The sequence below is a fragment of the Neopelma chrysocephalum genome, unplaced genomic scaffold (assembly GCF_003984885.1).
Source record: "Neopelma chrysocephalum unplaced genomic scaffold, ASM398488v2 Primary Assembly neopelma1_45, whole genome shotgun sequence".
Taxonomy (NCBI): Eukaryota; Metazoa; Chordata; class Aves; order Passeriformes; family Pipridae; genus Neopelma; species Neopelma chrysocephalum.
In genome coordinates this window covers 16,823,273-16,838,156 of record NW_020897704.1, presented here as the reverse complement: position 1 = coordinate 16,838,156, position 14,884 = coordinate 16,823,273, and the positions used below count along the sequence as shown (strand labels likewise).

Here is a 14,884-nt window from a genome sequence, read left to right as displayed (position 1 = left end):
CACCTTCTGCCCCTCAAGGTGCAGGAAACAGCCTTCTCTAACACGGGCTTTGCCTTTATTTTTTTCTATGCTAACAGTAAATGGCATTTCCCCACAGATCAGCCACAGAACTGAATCTGCAATCCATCCAGCCTGGTGCTCCATACCTCTGCCAGAATACTTCATGGTCTGATAGTGAGAGGGAGGAATTCCTTGCTAATGAAGGGAAGGAAAGACACAGGCCCTATTTAAAAATATCTTGAACAATGCTGGTGTCCTGCATCAGTATGCCTGGCGTGAGATGAAGTCCCAGCTGGGTGGTAGGATAAAGTGTACTCCGTGTCTGTGACTCTTCTTGCAAGGAGTTGCTCTGTGGTGCCAAATCTCAGACATCATGACAAAGAAGAAGACCAGCATGAATAATCTCAACAATTCATGTCTTTCTAAACCTGTACAAACTTTGTCCTATGTTCTTACATATGGCCACATGTTATATAAGGCAAGATGAAAGATCTACAAGAAAGATGGAGAGGGACTTTTTAGGAGGGCATGTAGTGATGGGACAAGGGAGAATGGCTTTGAATTGAGAGGGACCAGATTTACATTAGATACAGAGGAAATTCTTCGCTCTGAAGATGGTGAGGCACTGGAACAGGCTTCCCAGAGAAGTTTTGGACTCCTCATTCCTAGAATTTTAGACATCTAAAGTGAGGTTCCCTCTTTGGTTTCCTTTACAATAGATGGATGGAGATAGGAACTTCTAAATGGCGATTCCTGTCCTGGGTGGGATAAAATGCTTTCTACAGATGCTGCCTCCACTGTGGAAAGCAGGAGCTTAGGGTGAAAACAACCCTAACTTCAGCAACTTTAAAGCCTAAAGCTAAGCAGGATGAATCTTGGTCTTAACTGTGCTCCTTTCGTTGCTTACTGGAGACAGACAGAGTTTCAGTCAAGGAAGAGTTAAAAATGTTTTGCATGGATGTTTGTATAGAGGTTTATTATTTCTTGGAAGGTACAGTCCACAGTAGGGATGTACTCCTGCCTCACTCCAGGAGGAGTTAGATCTGATTTATTTTGGGAGGGCCAGGGCTGGATATTCTTTCTGTGTGGCCTGTGTGCCTTGTAATAACAAGCTTTCTTGTTATTACAATTCTCATTGCAATCTAAGATTAATACTTGTTTCCTAAATTTCACCGAGGCCAGCATGAATGAATAATAATCCCATTAAAGAATTCAGGAACTGGCCAAGAGTCACTAGTTGTATTTGTTGACGAAATTGAACCAGAGGTATGGATTTCATTGTTTGCCTGCACTTTCTGGCTTTGATCAGGGAGAAATTCCATGTTTGCCAACATTTCTACTGACCACAGGAAGGCCAGCAGAACCATCCACACAGCAGCAGGCATGCAATGAATGTTATTCTGTGATAATTGCCCCAAATTCTCCTGTCAAGCAGTGATTGAAAAATGTGAGCTGAAAAACCACAAGACCAGGTGCATGAGAAAAAAGTAGGTTAGGAATTGTACATGCCAGATTGTGAACCAGGCTGCACTCCCCTCAAGGGCATATTCTTCCAGTCCCACAGCTTGTTTCACAGAGAGGAAGATGATGGAGAAGAACCCACTCTGCAGATCCTCCGTTCTTCCCAGGGCTGTGGTGTTACCCATGTGTCAGCCCCATGGCTCTGGGAGGCAAAGGGCCCTACATAACAGGTGATGAACTGCAGAGGTGTCTTAGAGCAAGGAGAAAAATCAGGAAACAAACAGCAGCCCTGGATGTGGCTCTGCTCCAGCAGTAGCTCAGCAGCTCAGGGCATTGCTGAGCCTGGGGACAAATTCTGTGGATCTCACTGACCGCGCCCAGGAAGAGGGGAATTACGGATGGATAACAAGCATGGAAATGTGAATGAATTTGAAGGGAAATTTTGAAATTCACTTTCTAGGGCAGAATTATAGCCTTGACAAAATCCTAGATCTTTAAGCTACACGACAGTTTGCAGGGAAAAAGAAATGCAGTTCTCTAAGTTTTTAATTAAATGTGCTTTTTAGGATTATCACACCCAGTTTGGCAACAAGCAGTGAAATACACTCCCTTCGTGGCTCAGGCCCAGCTGCCTTTTTCTCAGGAAAGCAAAATCAGTGTGGCCAACATCCTCTGTCTTTTCCTATTCCACACAGAAATGAAAAATATACATGGAAACAGTGGAGTCCTGCGGAAACAGGTGACAACATTTAAAATGGGAAATCCTATGGCCTCTCTCCAACATTAAAATGAAGACAACACTTGAGTAACAGCCTACTTTTATCACAGGCTGCATGTTCTCAGTATGTCCTAGTGGGTTGCAGAACAGACATCATCTACAATATGAAGGTGTCATCCTGACCTAAGGATTTCTCAGTGGTTTGGATAAGCTACTGAATATTTTGGTGGTGCTCTACCTGTAACTTTCCTGTCTAAAACAAGGCCACAAGGTGTGAAATCAGTGTTTACTGAACCCAGAGCCAAGCTTTCACTGATGTCAGTCAAACATAGGCTATCCTCAGGTGACACTTGAGTTTCAGTTTGACTGTTTTCTTTCTGACATTGCATAAGACCAGGGCATTTTATTTTTTCCAAGGCAGATACATTATCTGACAGTTTCCAGCTGATATAAGATAGGTTACAACAGTGATACCACCCATCTGAGCAAAGGACTTTCCACAAAGTCTGTTTGCCTGTGGTTTTCTCCAGGGAGGATTTTCTGATGTCTGCTATGTGGCTGAGTTTACTCTTCAGCCTTTCTTTATCAGTGGGATTTTAATCTCATTCTTCATTCCTTTACTGAGCCACCTTCCTTTCCTCAAAAGGAAACCTGTAACAGATTAATGTTTCCAAGGTCCGTATTTTCTACAATTTTGTTGAAACTGGCTAGTATTCAAACTTTATTGGAATTGACAGTTAATGAAATTGCATAAGCCCTATTTCCTTAGGAAAACAGCCTTCAAAAGACCAGGGCATGCTTTGAGAACTCTTCTATCCTTGCAATGTCCCAAGCTCTAACTTTTAAACCTCCCCTATTGTTATGTAAGCCAAAAGCACAGCTTTACTCCTGGATTAGTCAATTATAGGACATGATTCATCTAATATATCTTAGACATTGGAATAGGATGAAATAAATTTCCCCCAACTGTATCTATTTCTCTCCATGACAGCAAACAGGGTGTATAGAATGGAACAATGAAATTTTCTGCATGGAGTCTACTCTTCAGACTCTCATTTAGTCAATGAGACCAACTAGGCCAAAGGGTACCTTGGCATGCAGTTAAAGACTTACAGAATCATGGAATGGATCAGGTTGGAAGGGACCATAGTGGGTCATCTGATCCAACCTCCCTGCTCAAGCAGGCTCATCCAGTTCTTGAATATCTCCAGTGAAGGAGACTTCACAACCTCTCTGACCAATCTGTTCCCATGCACAGCCACTTGCACACTAAAGAAATTCTTCCTATTATTCAGGGGCAACTTCCTGTGCACCAGTTTCTGCCAGTTGCCTCTTGTCCTATTGCAAGGCTAAACAGGCCCAGCTCCCTCAGCCTGTCCTTGTAAGAGAGATGCTCCAGTCCCCTGATCTTTGTTGCCCTCCTCTGGACCTGCTGCAAGAGTCTCATGTCTCTCTTGAGCTGAGAAATCCAGAACTGGACACAGCAGCTCCAACTGTGGCCTCACCAGGGCTGAGTAGAGGAGCAGGCTCACCTTCCTTGACCTGCTGGCAATGCTCTTCCCAGTGCATCCCAGGATACCATTGGCTTCCTTGGCCCCCAGGGCACACTGCTGGCTCAGGGACAGCTTGTTCACCAGAACCCTCAGGTCCTTTCTATTTTAGGCTGATTCACACCCTACACTCTATTGACTGTATTGATGAAATCCACAGAGAGTCAGTTAGTTCACATGCAGACGTCAACAACAAAGCTAAGATGGATTAGATAAGATGGGTAAGATGGTCTAGATAAGATGGATTCCCCTTCATGCTCTCTTAAAATTTCAATCTAGCTAAGGATTGGTCCCTCTGTCACATTATTTTAATGCTATCAGGCCCTGACAGCATCAGACCTTGTGCCTTAGTACTAAAAGCCCCCCTCTGTGAATAGGAGCAATACCATATGAAATAGGGAGAACTCACATTTTGCAAATCCATTCTCTCTGTGGACAGTGTTTCAGTTTCATTTTGGGATCATTGATTTGCTGGCTTCGAGCTGTTTTCTTCATCAAGCCCAGAGGATAAGCTTTTTTTTGCACTGCATCTTTCTCTCTTCTATGGCTAATGCTAGTTTATTCTCCTTCAAATCTTATGTAAAGCTTTTACAGGGGAATACATCTGTGATATGCTCTTCGGGTGTTTTTTTTTTTTAAATATGAATAAACCAGAATAAACTAGAAGATTGTCAGTGTATTTCGCAGATTATCTGTGTTCCACCTCTACTCGCAGGAAAAGGCAAAGTCGATTAAAACCCACCCAGTGCAATAAATATGTTTTTTGATTCTGTCAGCATGGCTAAAGATGAAAGCTAATGGCAAATCCATAATACAGTCACACAGATCAAATGATCTATCAATCCATAAGCTTGCATTCATGAGAGATAAATGCTTTTATTATCTTCACAGCGTGCCCCAGTTAGTCCAGCATGAACTGGGTGAGTTAACTTGGCACTCTGCAGTCAGGGTGCTGGAGTGTAGGAAGTTTGCTTGTTATGATAGGATTGCAAATGCTAGAAGTTCCATTTCTTCAATCTGTGAACTGCTCCTTTCATTGATCAGCTCAGTAGCTGCTACTGCTCATCTCAGTAGCAGCTCTCAGGTGTATCCCATTCCTTGTTCCCCGTTGCCGTTTTCCTGTGTTCCTCTTCCAAGCCTTCCCCCTCTTGAGGCCAACAGCCTCTTTCTCCCAAGTTATCTGTATGCTGCAAGACACTTTAGATGCCCCTAAAATTTCAGTGGCAGGTTTTTTTCCTTTCATTTTACCTGACTGTGCTGATAATGGAGAAGAGACTCTTCTGGGGGTCAGCCCTACCATGGCTGGCTGCTGAGAACAGCAATGGCAATAAAATCCCAACTTTGCCTCTGTGATTTTGTTATTCTTGGCATGGATAAGTTGGTCCCAAGGAGACACAGTGAAGCAATGCAACTTCCTGCTTTATCGTGTAGGATTATTCTGGATGGCACTAGAAGCACTGAGAGGCTCAAGCCTTCTAAGAGTGGACAGACTCTTTAAAGGCTTCAGCTGCTGGTGTCTTAAGAAGGTTTTCCTCAGCATGTGTAAGTGGTGATTATGTTGAAGGGCTGGTAATAGCCCACCTTCAGGACATTCTCAGAGGTTTAGCAAAAATCTCAATCACATGACTCATGTGCTCACTCTCAGTGTCCTGACATAAAAAACTGTAATTGCTTTTCAAGGAAGAGCTTGCTGGAACTTTTTTTAAATGACAAAGCAGCAGGCCTTCCATCTCCACTTGTCTGCTTGTACCTTTTACATAATTCCTGTCTGAAACTTTCTCACCCTTATCCCACTCTCAGCTCACCTTAAACTGAGTGTCAAGTGGAAAACACCCTACATTTCCATTCACCTGGGGCTTGAGATAGCCACATGACGGGAAATGTTTGACAAATTTAGCAACAGGCATCGCAGTCAGAGAAAACTTGTACATTTTTCAAGCTGAATTCAAGAATTTGTGCCAGTAGCTATACCAACATCCAGTAGAATCAATGTGAGACTTTGGTGTGGTTCACTGGTTCATTGAGTCAGGGGTATTATAGACTTGAACTGTGAGTTCTCTTGTACCAACAGACTGTTTTGAGCTAGGACTGTAATCACAAGGAATAAAACACTGTGCAGTGCAATGGCCAAATTAAGTACCAGTGAAAGAAGCTCCATTTGTGTCAATCATAGTTATCTTGCTGGTGGATCTGTCCCATTGCTAACATTAAAACCTTTTTGTTCTCTTGTTCCAGCTATTCAGAATTATTCATTCATCCTGAATGAATATCTTGTGCTTAAACTGAATCTTAGGAGCTTATTTAGAACCACTTAAGATCTTAAATTAAATATGAGTGTAATGTGGGGAGGCATAGAAATGAAAGAACCATAATTTTTCAAGTCGAAAATTAAATTTCCTCTCCTTTCCTCTCTTATTTGATGCATCTAGTAAAAAGTTTATGGAATTTGAGTAGGTGTACTAAGAAAGTCAGAGAGCTTTGGTAGACATCTGCATGTGATAGATATCTGGGTCTTATGGATACACCTGTTCTCAATGTCTGGAGCAGCATCTGCCTTGTTCACACATGTCCAAGTGAACAAACCAGTTTTGCCAGATGCATGCTGGTGCCTCTGAGTGACTGCTGCAAGTGAGGAGACGTCCTCACTGTGACCATATTGAGTACATTGACCACATTAACATGACTATTGGTGGTCCATAGGAATATACCAATTGAGAAATTTATTTTCTGATAGAAGGTACAAACTTTCTCCATTGATACTTAAAGGACAACAGGACCGACCTACGAATTTGTTCCTGTTTTTCTGTTGCACCTCAGGACCCACAGGGAAGAAATTAAAAACTCATCATCTGGCCAGTATGGAAGCTCAGAGCTTTGATGCTTTCAGCTGTTAAGCCTGCTGTTTCATAGAACCCATTTTCCACTCCTAGATCTGCTGCCCAAATCAATGTGCTGATGTTTGGTTGGGAGCAATACAGTTCCAGACAGGGTTAGCAATTTATAAAATTTCTGTCAGCCTAAGCGTAGCAGTGAGCATATATGTGAATGCATGCATGTGGTCTTTCTGGCTGCTTTCAGCATTTGGTGAACAATTACAGGAGAGCATTAGCTGTGCTTCAGTGAATACTGTGAGTCTAAACTAATGTCATGATCTTCACTTGGGGACTGATAGCATCCCTGATGGCTCAGCAAGGCAACAGGGAAGTAAACCTGCAACACACCTCATTTTCTTTAGGGTACTTTGCTGTTTTGAACACCTAACCCTTACATTCAGAAATATTTTTTTCATTGAGTTGCGAGCAGGTCTCTCTTTTTCAGTAACTGAACAGATAAACGAGAATATTTTGTATTTCTCCACCACTACAAATCCCTTTATGACAGGGGATAATGCCATACCTGTATTTTACCAATGAGAAGCTGTGGAGAAAACAAAGTATGGCATGAATTAATGGCAGAAGAAGCAAAGATCACTTCATTCCCAGTGCCAAGATATAACTCTGAGATCACCAATGTCTAAGAACAATGAAGAGAACAAGAAGCTCAAGGCAGTGCGGTACTACCTTAAGTACAGCCCAGTCCACAAACAAGAAGAAATGGTTCCTGTTATGACTGATACAGCTTCAAAAGGCACACACCATTTAGGTTACCAAAACACTTTTTCAGGTCTTCATTATCCAGAGCTTACTTGTTTCTCCTCAAAAACATTAGCTGAATTCCCATTTCTCTTTACCAATGTTGCCTCACTTAAACTAGACAACTAGGCCACAGAGCTTTACAAAGCTATTTGTTCATGAAGGTAATGAATTTCAATGGGGAAATGCATTGACTGCAGCAGAACCAAGAGAAAAGAGCTCTACAGTAATAGGTCAGAACAGCTTAAAGTGCCCTGAATACCCATTGTTTTGTTGATGAGAAGGAAGGAACCCTGGAATTTTGTATGAAGGTGTCCTTCAGCACTTTTTGACTGTATGGCAATCATCTAATTTAAATACTGACTTGCCCAAATCTCGGGAAAACTCATGTACATCACATTTTTCCTGCAGTTGGCTCATTAAAGCACATGAGTTATTTTTTCAGGAGACTTTGGACTCACAGTATGACATGTAAAATCCTCTTCCATTTGTTGGAAAGGCTCCAGTCTAGTAAGTAAAACAGGGCACTGAAAGTTGGTTCCAGAGTCATCTTTGCCTTTGGCTCACCTCTTTGTGCCTATAGAAGATAGAGATAATATTACTTTCTGACCTTGCAGTTGTGTCCTAAGAATTAATGCTTGTAATGCATTACACGCTCCTCCAGTGAATGGTAGTCTGGTCAATGAGTGCACTCCGTTCTTCTTTGCTTGGAGGTAAATTAGATGTGGCTCTGATGGCAGCAGAAATTTGGCCCCATTGGATAGTGACAGGAATCCCATGTTCTCTAGGCTTTAGACAGATCCATTCAGCTGGCGCCATGCCTCAGCCCTAACTTCAATGTTGTGACATATCTTGCCAGGAAAGATTTTTTTCTGGGTTGTGAGACAGTATGTTGACAGGTAAAGCAAGAACTAGGGGCACTCACTCTGGTCAAACAGTTCTCCTCTGGAGAATTACAATACCAGCTCCCTCGGAAAGGAATGATGGCAGAACAGTTAATAAGGCCTGTGGGGTCATCTCTGCTGCTACCACATAGAGAAAAAATCATGAGCTAGCCATCTTCCCAGGGCTCCCTCTGCTTTCTGGGCTCATGCAAGTTCCTTAGGAAAATCCCATGGGATTTTCAGAGCATCTGGGTTTGGCTCCTGCTCCAAAGTGCTTTCTGGAAAGCCTTTCTAATGGCTGTGGGGAAGTGTAGGGAAGCCAGCTGAAATAGGAGGGTGCCAATAACGTCTACTGAGTCTGAAGTGCCTCGGGACAGAGCTGCTGGTGTAGACAGACAGCCTGTAGGCAACAGTGCTTGGCTGACACTGCTTTCTGAAGCCAGCCTTCATCTTACAGCCATCAGCAGGATGTTGCTGGGAACTTCTCCTCACTGTACTGAAAATAGCCAGCCTATATCTTGGCTTGCAGCCCACAGTGAGCTGGGGGATCTGGACACAGAGGAAGCCCTCTCCCCAAACAACCCATGACAAGCATCAACTAAAACCTCATCACACACCAGTCTGGCAAGCCCCAGTTATTATTAGCATTAATTATTCATATATTTCCATTTTATTTAGTAACTGACTTACAACTATTCATATTACTGTCTCCTTACTCCAGCACTTACACAGGCTTAAAGGGCAGATGAAAAATACATTTCATACTTCCTCAAATGCAAATGTTTTTGTTTGTTTTTTGATGTTTACTTGCTTGACTGGAACATTCCACTTGAGCCTCATACCCTAGTTAGTTACAACAGATTGCAAAGTGGGATTCATGCCTGGGTAAAGATAGTTAGCTTGCTTTACAACACCAAGATAGATGCCGGTCTGAAGCACCGTCATCAGGTCAATCAGGTCTAAGATTTTAAATGCCAGAAGATTTACAATTCCATATTGACAGCCCCTCTGCTCCTCCTCATCTTTTCCCCAGCAATAAGACTCATTTAAAGCTTTAAAATATGGGAAGCAGAAAAGGAGTGATTAATTTTACTTACACAACAGCATTCACACTTGTAAGGTTTTGACAGCTTTCCTAAACCCAAAGGAATTCAGATAGCTAGAGCAAAAGAATGCACACGAATACTTGCATTGAAAGGATGTAGTTTTCAGGGCTGAACACGTATTTTTTTTCCTGCAGGAAGCTGACAGTAATGAGAGTATGTGGGATGCTTTACTACCACATTCACGTGATGCTACTTAATCCCCCCCCCATCTTGTTCAGCATATTTTCTTTGTGTTTCTTAAATCAATAGAACTGCAGCGAGTCAACAGATTATTTCAATATTTCATAGGATGATCTGCCCTTACCACCATACTTAGTACCTATTGTTTTTGGTGAGGCAAATAAAATCTTTAAATGTTAGATTTGCTACTTAAAGGGAAGATGACTGTGTGTTTTGGGGGATAAGAAATTAAACTGCAGAAAGCTAAACATATATGCGTGGAGCTGGATGCTTTTGGAAACAAATTCTGTAGGTTTTTGTTTTTTGTATCACTCTCATGATTTTGGATGGAAAATGTAAAACTTGTGATGAATTCGTAATAGGCCATTGCATTTCCATCTGAGACAGAAGGAACGTGCTTACTTCTTCAGGAGGGAAGACAGATGAAGGCAGGCAAGCTGCAGAATAAAACAAGAATTAAGTGATAGCTGCTCAGTGATCATTGTTCTGCTCTGTGTCCATTATCTGTCTGGGTGTAGGTAGCAAACACCACATGAATTTAAATAAAACCCATTACTCACACTCACTTACAGACGTGATGATAGGAGTTGCTTGACAGGTCCTACACAGGGAACTCGGATGTAATTGAGCCCGTTGCTGTCTTGATTCTCCTCCAGCAAAATCCTCTACCTGTGCAGGAATATTTTAAGACCTCACTAAATTTGACAGAGTGTTAGGTTTTTTTGCTTATTTGGTTTTTTTATCATTATTGGGTCTCTACAATAACAGATGGTGAAATCTCTCCTGACTAAGCCAAATGCCAGTGATTTTCCTTACAGGATGTCATGCAAAAACATTAACAGCTCGGCTCCTATTAGTACTAGAAACTGATGGTCTGGCTCCAGCACCTTTTAAAGTTCCTGTGAGTCTTTGGATCAGCTCCTTGAGGTATCCGAATGAGGCAGGCAGTCTGCTTTAAACACTCCTTTATTATTCCCAGAGTTGCAGTTGGGTATCCTATTAAACAGCTTAAAAATCTCTCCTTAAGGAGCACTTTTTTTTTAAAATACACAGGTTCCCTTATACACGAGTGTAAGGTCAGGGCAGTTTACAGGTAAGTTTAAAATATCCATTTATTTTTTCCTTCTTGAATGAGGGAATGCTCACTTCTGAGGTGGCTGCTGGTGGTGGTTTGTGTTTGCTGGAATCAAACACTTATAAGATTGCACTTGACAGAGATTAGATAGGTGACAATCAGCTGGGCCAGGCTTGTCTTTCTTGGTCTTTTCCTGTGTCTCTTGCTGTGCCATATTGAAGGAATATGGCTTAATATCTATAAAGGCATATTTAGATTTAATTCATGCTCCTAAAGCTGCCCTAATTGACTCTGTTCTCTCATCATGGTTAACTTATCAGCTGCTGATCATGAAATCTCAATTGAATTCACAATTCCATGTCAAGTGTGCCTGCAGTAACATTTCTCCCTCCCTATAAGTCCCACATTCCCCACTGGTGATATGAAACACATTGGAGTACTTTTATCACATTGATGGGGCTGTGAGAATAAGTTTGGATATATTTATAAAGTCCATAAATTTAGATTTTCTTCTATCCATATCTACCTTCATTTCATGCTGTAATTCTTATTTTCAAGCATATGTATCTATTTATGATCACTTTTTATTATTAGATTTCCTTTTGATTCATGGATCAAAAGATTGTAGCAGAGATGTTGCATAGAACACAACTGTGAAATGAACGAATTGAGGAGTATATAGATATCTCAAAATTGCAAAACAGTGTCAGCAATTGGCTGTAAATTGTGGGGGGGTGTGGAGGAGGAAATGAGTTGATAAACATGTTTCAGAAGCACCTGTAACAAAAGTCCTAAGCCATGGGCTTTTGTTTTGCTGTGCTCAATGTGTCACTTGCACATGCACAGAGCAAAAATCTATCAAAGAACCCCGAGAAGAGAAGCCAAATCTGTGCAGGGGGTGCCTCAGTCTAGTGAGAAGGGTTGGGTTAGTCCTGGTATGCCTTCCTCAGAGCTATACAGAAGTGGATGGAGGTGCTTCTGCATCGCTGTAAATCATGCATTGATCATTGTCTTCATGTATTGCCTCCAAAAAGCTTGCATATACTTCACTTGTGTCCTCAGACACCATCAGAGGAGGAAGAAGTATTGGTGGTCCCAAAACAAAGAGTTTTTTACTTGTTGGAACTCTATTCTGAACATGTCCCAAACTGGGGACCAGGTTTGAGTCTTTCCTTTGCACTTAAAGAGAATAGGACAGAAGTGCTTCTCCTTCCCTTCCTGATTCCTCTGATGAGATGCCTGAATTTGTGCCAAATATTGTATTTTAAGCAATGTGTAAGTAAAGCTAGGGGTCCTAAAGAGGCAAAACACTCACTACAGTAGGCTTTATACATGTGCCAAGAGTCCTTCCTTCTTCATCTCTGGGACTGTCTGTGTTGGATAACAGTCAGTAGATGGTAATGGATGCTGAGTGACACAGTAGCAATGGGGACAAGATGCCTGCCAACCCGATACAGCCCTAGTTATGTACAGATATTCATGGGTTTGGGCTTTCATTACTCTAGGCCCCTTTGTAAGTTCTGAATTTATTCACTTTGGCATTTTCCTTGAGAGAGGAGACAGATAGCAAAGACAGAGGAAAGAAAGTGATTCCTATGAAACGTCTTTAAGGAGAGTTGATTTCTCTTGACTAGTATCTGTGGAGTTTTCATATTAATTTGGAAGAAAATCATTCTCAGCAACTGTCATTACCTCCCAGAGAAGTGCTGCATCTCCTTGGAGGTATATTTGACACATATTGTGTCAAAACTCACTGTCTCTCACACATGACATCTGAGAGCTGAAATGATTTGGGATGCTCCAGTTAAAAGAATTGGGAACCAAATTCCCAGAGGCTGTGTACAGTTTCTGTACATAAAGCTCTCTTTGAGTATGAAGTAGATTTTTCAGAAGCACTCAAAATCATTTTTACATGCTCTCATAGAGTTAATTCTGCATTCTCTTGATCACCCAGATAATTCTTCACTACATCTGATCCAGTTTGGCTGAAATTATCTTAGCAAATAGGGTGAGCCTTGGACCACTCTCTGGTCTGGATACCATCTGGCAGAGCTGTGCTGTGCCCTTACAATGAAAATCTCTGGAGCTCCAGAATTGCAAAGTCCCATCCCAGGGGTCTGATGTGAATACTGCTGGGGCTAAGACAGTCTCCAGTCCCTTCCCAGGAGTTGTCTTGGGAGAGCTATCTTGGTCAAAACTCCATGGCTAGAGACTGTCTTAGCAATTAAGTGATATGACCATATTCTGGTGTCTGTTACTGTTTAAGAGCTGTAGTTGCAATCTTCGAGCTCCTCTGTCGTGAGTGCAGATGATCGGAACTGTGCACAGTCCTTCAGATAAGGAGCTGTACAATTATCATGTCAATAGCTATTTCTTGTCTTATAAACTAAATTCCTATGGGACTGTTATGATGCAATGAGAGCATTAGGCCCACAGTTGTGGCCACCCATCCACCTACCCTCCCTCAGACTCTGGAAAAGGGGGCCCACATTGAGAATGGAAATGATTAATGGTCCCCACTATGTCCTAATTCCCAACACACATCTAGGAATTATTTGGGACAGTGTCATATCCCAAAAGAACTCCATGACTCAGGTCAGAAGTATTCCAGGGGTCATTCCTGCAATTTCTCAGTATGGGCAATCGGAATTATATTGTCAGGGACTTCTCCCTGTCACTGTTCAGCTCATTAGTAATACACAAAGACAGTCCTTACCACCTCTGCTAGAGAAATCTTGCCTGATACATCCTAGCACTCAATTGCTTTGCTAACAGCTGCATCAAGATTGTCTCTGGGCAACCTCTCGTGGGTAAAAAAAAATTGTCTCTTCCCAAAAGGTCTCAAATAAAAGCTTGCAGGTGGTAACTGAAATTCCTCATATTTTCCTAAAGTTGAAAGCTCCTTTGTTGAAAACAACAGAGGAAATTACATGGGTGCATGCAGCACCCAATCAGTGAATGCAACTTCCAGGATACAGACAGAAAGAGTATTTTCTGTGGATGCAAGGTGTTGTCAGTGCCATTGCATAGGATACCATTTAAAACTTATGTATAATCCATATATCAGTATGAAAATAATAACTGAATTAGGAATAGATAAATAAAAGGACTACTAAAAAGAACAGGGGACTGATGAGACTGTCTTAAGGGAGGAGAGCAATGGGGCTTCACTTATTTAGCTTAGAGAAAAGAAAGCTAAATTTTTTGACAGCTATCCATAGACACCTCAGGGGTCTGAGTACTCAGAAGGGAGGAGACTAAAAGACACTTCTGGCGTGAGAACAAATGACTGTAACGTGGTCCTGAATAAACAGACATTGGAAATTATAAAGCAGTTTCTAAACAGCAGAGGAATGAAATTTTGGAAAAGCTTTCTGACAGCAGGAATAACAGTCAAAAAAGCAAAATTTAAGAGGCAGCTGAAGAAATCCAAAGAAGGGATTATATGACCTGATGGCTCATGACAGCGGGAGCTGAACTCAATGACCAAAGAGGTGCCTTCAGGTCCTGTCTCTGATGATCTGAAAAGTATATGAGACCATGTCCCATTGATCTGCGATGACAGAGAAGGTGGAGATTGAGTCTCAGTCTGTCCAGATCTAAATGGAAGGTGATGTCCTTGAGCAACAGTCCTGCCATCCCAACTAGTAGCAAAAGAGCCCAGAAATAGCTTCTCTGGAGATGCACACAGTAACTTGATTTAACATAGTTGTGAAAGAATGGACTCAAAGTGTTATTTTTTCTAAGTTGTAATATCTTTTCTCCTGGGTATGCTATAATCATGGGAAATAAATTGGCAGATATCTAGATACAAATTTTAAATCCACCAGATCTTAAATTCAAGAGCTTTTGTATCCAAATTGCTGCTTCATGCCCTAAATTCTCTGAATTGTGCTTAATTCTTGCAGCACATAAGGCATGTAAAAACCACCCACTCACTACTTCAGAGCCATTTTTCTTCATCTAAATGAAATTTCTTTAGTTCCATTCATCTTTACAGCTCATTCAACAGGTCCCTCTGCAGCAGTGAAGGGAAGCATGTTTCAGTGCACTAATCCAGTTCGGAGATGGATTAATTGACTCACAGGCCCCTCTGATCACTAGCCAGATGTCTCTCCCCAGCTGGCAAGCCTTACTAATTTTCTTGTTGTTGTTGTTGTTGTTAATTCTGGGTTTCCAGCCAGCGGGGGCCCTTCTCGGCTCAATCAAGGGCAACATGCCCTCTGCCGACATTTTGTATTCTTTGGCCTGCTTTCCCTTGGGCAAAGATATTCAGCT

General features: G+C 41.8%; 1 protein-coding gene across 4 annotated transcripts in view; it reads right to left on the bottom strand.

Annotated features, from left to right (window-relative positions):
* Positions 1-14,884, bottom strand: part of GRM3 (glutamate metabotropic receptor 3) — a 104,212-nt gene that overhangs the window by 56,914 nt on the left and 32,414 nt on the right. For 2 of the 4 annotated variants that reach the window (XM_027679485.1, XM_027679487.1), the window contains exon 2: positions 10,092-10,200. The exons of 1 other annotated variant lie outside the window; for it this stretch is intronic. The gene's annotated coding sequence lies outside the window, so the exon portion shown is untranslated. The remainder of the gene's footprint in view (positions 1-10,091; positions 10,201-14,884) is intronic. One more of the 4 variants, XM_027679489.1, reaches the window with a different exon arrangement.